The following is a 6,986-nucleotide window of genomic DNA, read 5'->3' as shown; positions in this document are numbered from 1 at the left end:
CTGGTCAGCTTCTGATGGCTAGCTTCTGATGGAGGTTCAAAAAATTGCAGATCCATATCACATTGGGTGAGGTAGGTTGCCGGAAGGTATATGTAATTTTAAAAAAATGAAGAAAGAGACTGAAATATATTGCAATATATTTTAAAAAAGACAAAAAAAACATAACATTTACAACAACAAACACGTCTTACTGCTACACTATTTTGGATTACAAGATGACTCTGTTAAAAACCATTGGATTTAGCGAACTCAAATGATTTAGTACTTCTGTTTCCCCAGCGTAACATAAGGAACCACTAAATGATACGTAGTTTGAGTGCATTTCATAATAAAAAAACTGTCAGACTGCAAGATCCCGTATTTAAGTTGAAGTTCATCATATGACAAGCGTAACGTTATGACTATAACTACTGTTCCCTGAAGGAGAGAAACTAGATACAACATACTATTAAATTCACGCCTGGAGGACTGGAGGACCCAGTTGATACAATGTTTCAAGATTGTTGTAGACAGGCCATGTGCAGAAAATGTGATTTATAGTATATTTTCTACCTGCAGGCTGCAATGTTTTTTTTGTTAGCTTTATGTAGGCAATTTTTACATAGTTGGCAATGGCAATAAAAGTTACTTTTAGATTTGTATAATTTTCATTTAGATAGAATGTAGATGAATCACAGACAATGATTTTGAGATACTATTATAAATTAAATGAAACTATTCCACAAAAATGTGCATATGAAAATCCTAACTGGCACGCAGATCGGTAGAAATGGTAAGATAACTTGGCACTCCATCTGGAAAAGGTTGCCGATCTCTGGTGTAGCCCATTACCGGAAACCTCAGGAGCATAACGGCAGAATTTTCCTCCTTCTGGTTAGATTATCTTGATCTCTGGCTCCCTCGGGTCATTTGTGTGTCTTAATTATTTGATCAAAAAGCATGCTTAAAGCATCAGACCAGTTCAGTACATACAGTTGATTTTAAAACACATAAAGGTGTGTATATATATGGAAAAATACAAACAACATTTCAACCAATCGTTTAGTAGAATGACTCTTGGTTGACCGAGATTTATTTTAGGTGGGGACAGCACTAGAACATGATTTTGGGGTTCCTGAGTGGTGCAGCCGTCTAAGACACTGCATCTCAGTGCTTGAGGCGTCACTACAGACACCCCGGTTCGAGTCCAGGCTGTGTTTACAACCGGCTGTGGGGTTAGAGTTAGGGTTGTGAATTAAATAAAGTTTTACATTTTTTTTAAATAAAATAAAACATAGTTCATTCAGAAAGTTCAGACCTGTTAAGGGATGTTTTTATCAATGATGACTAATTATGTATACATTTCAATCAGGACTGACTAATCAGAATACTTTTATGTTACTGTATATGTACTAATCCGAATACTATTATGTTACTGTATATGTACTAATCAGAATACTATTATGTTGCTGTATATGTATGAGTTTTCTTTCTTGATCCCAGCACTGAATATAATGTGTGTGAATGTGGTCAAGAGTTAGAACAATGACTGTCTGTTCCTTGGTAGGAATGAATGAATGATATCTTCAGACTGGCTAGAATGCTTATCTACACGAGAAGACCTTGGCTCGTAAATTATATTAAATTGGTAGGGAGACGGATGTGGGAAGGCTTGAGATACAGCCTTTGTACTGGAACGGAGATGGCACGGGTTGGTGCTGAAACTAATGACGTAATTTTCAGTTTATAACCTGTGGTAAACTGTATCGTATTCAGTACTCTCGTGAATAAACTCTGCTGATTGACTTTAAGACTGGGCTCTGTCCATTATTATAGAATAAGGGTCTTCCAAATCCTTATGAATTGACAGAGCAATTTAATTCCTGTAACAAGACCCCTCCCCTTTTCCACATTTGTTACGTTACAGCTTTATTTTAAAATGTATTTAAAAAACAGAATCCTCATTAATCGACACACAATAATGACACAGTGAAACAGGTAAAAAACAGAAATACCTTATTTACATACGTATTCAGACCCTTTGCTATGAGACTTTCAGGTGCACCCTGTTTCCATTAACCATCCTTGAGATGTATCTACAACTTGTTCAGTGTGTGGTAAATTCAATTGATTGGATATGATTTGAAAGGCACACCTGTCTATATAAGGTCCAAGAGTTGACAGTGCATGTCAGAGCAAAAACCAAGCAATGAGGTCGAAGGAATTGTCCTTAGAGCTCCGAGACAGGATTGTGTCGAGGCACAGATCTGGGAAAGGGTACCCAAAAAATTCTGCAGCATTGAAGGTCCCTAAGAACACAGTGGCCTCCATCATTCTTAAATGGAATACTCTTCCTAGAGCTGGTCACCCAGCCAAACTGAGAAGGGCCTTGGTCAGGGAGGTGACCAAAAACCTGATGGTCACTCTGACAGAGCTCCAAAGTTCCTCTGTGGAGATGGGAGAATCTTCCAGGAGGACAACCATCTCTGCAGCACTCCACCAATCAGACCTTTATGGTAGAGTGGCCAGACGGAAGCCACTCCTCAGTAAAAGGCACATGACAGCCTGCTTGGAGTTTGACAAAGGGCACCTTAAGGACTCTAAAACCATGGTGGTGGCAGCATGATGCTGTGGCAATGTTTTTCAGCAGCAGGGACTGGGAGACTAGTCAGGATCGAGGGAAATATTAACGGAGCAAAGTTCAGAGAGATCCTTGATGAAAGACCTGCTCCAGAGCGCCCAGGACCTCAGACTGGGGCAACGGTTCACCTTCCAACAGGACAACAACCTTAACCTCTCTGCGCACGGAACCCGCTAGCGGGCTGAAATTCCACAACATACGGTGATCGTTACATAAATGGTCATATTAAACATTCATGAAAATACAAGTGTCTCACATGTATCGAAAGCCTAGAATCTTGCTAATCTTGCGTTGTCAGATTTAAAAAAGGATTTACTGTGAAAGAATACGATGCGATTATCTGAGCATAGAGCCCCATAAAAAAAACAATTTTAACCAGCACAAGCATAACATAATCACAAACTGCATTAAAATAAATAGTTTACCTTTGACGATCTTCATCTGCTTGCAATTCCAATGCTCATTGTTACACAATGAATGATCTTTTGTTTGATAAAATCTGTTTTTAGCCTAACACGAAACATTTTGTGAACCGCTTGTGTCGTGAATTCCGTCTCATTCCATTTTCGACGACACATTCCAGGTAAATAACCCACACAGAACGTGACTTTTCCAGTCATGTTTGGATTCACTGCAATCAACTGGTTTATTTGTAATACAATCAAACCTGATGGGCCATTTCGTGGGACGTATTGACTGAAAGAAACTGATTTGAAGACAACATGTAATGACATCTTTGTGCACCAATGATTTGCCCGCTGTTTCGTTGATTGACTGTCTTTTAACCCAATGACCACTGATCGTCTTGAAATCTAGCTGGGTAGAAAGCCAATGAACTGAGCTAAACGGCAATACGCCATGTTTATGTGTTGGAAGACCACCCCATGTAGTAAGCTCCAGCGTAAAGTGAGTCATTCGCTATTGAAGTTTCATACCGGAAGGAGAAACACATATTACGCATTGCATTGTTTGGTGAACGCGCAGATTCAGCTGTTTACATATCAATCATTATGGCGACTAAGTCAGGGAAAGCTAAATCTAAGTCTAGATATACAGATGTACACACATCTTTGGAATAAATTGATTGGGAAGGTGAGACAGAGATTGTTGTAGGACGATTCATTTAGCAATTGTGGAGGAATATTTTTTGAACGGGAGAGGACATCGTTTTGGACTGGTAAGGTCTTATCATGCTAATGCCCTTGTTTGAAATTAATAATATAAAATATTATTTGTGATTTTTTTTAAATTTTAGAAGCAATATATAAACATGTAATGTCATGAAATGTGAGATGCGTGTGTCTGCCGCCCCACCCCACATGAAATAGCCTATTTGAGGCTATTGAGGAGAGGGCAGGACCACATCAATGGCCAAAGTGAAATGGAGACAGTAGATACAGCTGGTCTGTTGTAATATAATAAAGACAGTAGATCTATCAGGTCATAATAATATATTCAACCTTATGTTCCCTGTACTCTCTATATATATCTGTTTATTATACCTGTTGATACAGGGCTCATATGTGAAACTATTCTAACTGAACATTTTCTTTCACAGTGACACAGACTCCGAATGGGAGTCTTATCCGGTGTCCTGTGTGAATTTAAGTATGCTCTCTCTAATTCTCTCTTTCTCTCTCTCGGAGGACCTGAGCCCTAGGACCATGCGCCAGGACTACCTGGCATGATGACTCCTTGCTGTCCCCAGTCCACCTTTTTGCCTTTCTAGGGAGTTTTCCTAGCCACCGTGCTTCTACACCTGCATTGCTTGCTGTTTGGGGTTTTAGGCTGGGGCTATATAAATTGATTTGATTTGCTAGAGGACTGAGGGTCTTCCAAATATTGAAAGTGTGTAATTAGTTACCCATGTTATTTTGTAAATATATATATATATATATATATTTCTTAATATATTTTTAAATCAATAAAAATAAAAATAAATCATTTTCTTTTCTCAATTTTTTTTTTGGGGGGGGTGTGTTAGAATACCATTTTGGTATTTTGTATATAGTTATTTGTTTCTAAATGTATACCTTCACCAATTTGGTCACTTGTGTACATTTGGGCTACTTGTGTGGGACACCTGGGTGACTTCTTGATAAATGTCATGTAGCACACTCATTTTGGAAGTTAGCATTCTGAAACTTTGCACAAGTACTGTTGCCCTCTTATGTTTTTCACTGAAATTGTCCCCATCATCCTATCTGAATGTTTGTTTTATCTTGTTCGTTTTAAAGATGATACAAAAAACAAAAACATGTTTTTTTTCATTGTTTCATCTAAACCAGATCGATCTATTGTGTTATATTCTCCTACATTCAATTCACATGTACACAAACTTCAGAGTGTTTTCTTTCAAATGGTACCAAGAATATGCATATCCTTGGTTCTGTGCCTGAGCTACAGGCTGCTAGATTTGGGTATGTCTTCAGGCGGAAATTGCACAAAGTAGGGGGGGAGCTGTAAGAGGTTTTAAGCACACAACCAAGACAACACAGGAGTGGCTTCGGGACAAGTCTCTGAATGTCCTTGAGTGGCCAAGCCAGAGCCCGGACTTGAGCCCAATCTAACATCTCTGGAGAGATGTGAAAATAGCTGTGCAGTGATGTTCCCCATCCAACCTGACAGAGCAAGAGAGGATCTGCAGAGAAGGATGGGAGAAACTCCCCAAGTGCAGGTGTGCCAAATAAATTTGCTAAATGAAAGGGAAAAAAATAATTGAATCAATTTTAGAATAAGGCTTTAAACAAAATGTGGAAAAAGTCAAGGGGTCATACTACTTTCCGAATGCACTGTATACAGCAACAGCTCCCCCATAAGCATTCCTATATTTTCTGTAGATCTTATATCCCTGTATTGCTACTGCTGTATAAAAGGAATTATCTCAGTGAGTTTCAGAGATGAACAGTACAGTGCATTCCAAATTCAATAGACAGGCAAGTAAACAAAAAATGTTTTCAAATGAAAACTATTCCAGAAAATGTCAAAGCTTATATAACGCCCGTCCAAGAGACTGTCGACGAATCGCGTTCAGATTGTCATGCTGTGACACGCAGTTCCTAAGCTAATTCTCACGAAATCCCTTTTTAAAGTCAGGGTATGAGTCGAGAAACAGGCCTATTTTCCTTGAAAGTACGTAATGTTACGATTGCAAAGCTACACGATATTACAGAGAACAAGTTAATTATCTCACATCTCTGAAAATATTTGTAATGTTGTGCTTCTTGTTCACAGAGGGTAATTCATGCCAATGTTCTTTTCGTTAAGCTGTTAATACGAATCGAAAGGAGTTTCCAATATCCTAATTTCTTAAAGTATTTCTGGTGATAGCAAGTCATAGTGATACACAAGCTAGGTCTATTTGAAACATTGCCATCCCATGGCAGCATTTACCAGCCACCAGGTTCAGAATTTTAAAACCACATAAAAATGATTTAAAACACAATTATATTTTTATCCAAAGTTAAGATGTAAATTATTCAAACTGAACATAATTAATGCTGGTTATTATTTTAGGCTATTTTAGTTTTGGAGTCGAAAAAAAGTTTTGGAATAGTTTTCACTTTTCAAACAGGTTTGTTATTTTATTTAAATTTACTAAATAGTTTTCCCCTAATAACTTTTTCTATAATAAGCATGGAGGTTTCCCCTATCAACCAGTCATAGGTACTGGTGACAAACAGCCCCGTAACCTAGCTGGGAATGGAACAGATGGAACCCTTCTGTGGTAACAGACAGGGGCGATTTGTAATCAAATCTAATTCCCAGGAATGGGGTTGACATGAACCACAGAGACTGTGTGTGGGATAATAACATGGCCGTGTCCAACCCTGCCTGTTCGCTCGACTCCACTTCCAACCACCAATCTCCAACAGGGCCCTTAACCTGTATCACTAGACACCTCATAGTGAGCTATAGGTAGGAATCAGCAATGCATCCCAATAATGAGACACCTCTGGGGAGGGGTGTCAGCAACATTGAAAAAAAAAGATAGTGTTTTATGATAGTGTTTTATGACAAAACGTTTTTTCAAATCCGTCAAGAAACCAACTTAGACTTTACCGAGAAATGCTTTACTTACAAGCCCTGAACCAACAGTGCAGTTCAAGAAGAGGAAAACGACTAAAATAAAAAGTCATAATAAAAAGTAACACAATGAGAATAACAATAACGAGGCAATATAGAGGGGGCACCGGTACAGAGTCAGTGTGGAGGCTATATACCGAGTCAGTGTGGAGGCTATATACAGGGGGCACCAGCACCGAGTCAGTGTGGAGGCTATATACCGAGTCAGTGTGGAGGCTATATACAGGGGGCACCGGTACCGAGTCAGTGTGCAGGGGTACAGGCTAGTTGAGGTAATCTG

The sequence above is a fragment of the Oncorhynchus mykiss genome, unplaced genomic scaffold, assembly GCF_013265735.2.
Source record: "Oncorhynchus mykiss isolate Arlee unplaced genomic scaffold, USDA_OmykA_1.1 un_scaffold_311, whole genome shotgun sequence".
Classification (NCBI taxonomy): domain Eukaryota; kingdom Metazoa; phylum Chordata; class Actinopteri; order Salmoniformes; family Salmonidae; genus Oncorhynchus; species Oncorhynchus mykiss.
The sequence above is the reverse complement of the archived record's forward strand: the minus strand, read 5'-3'. Positions refer to the sequence as shown.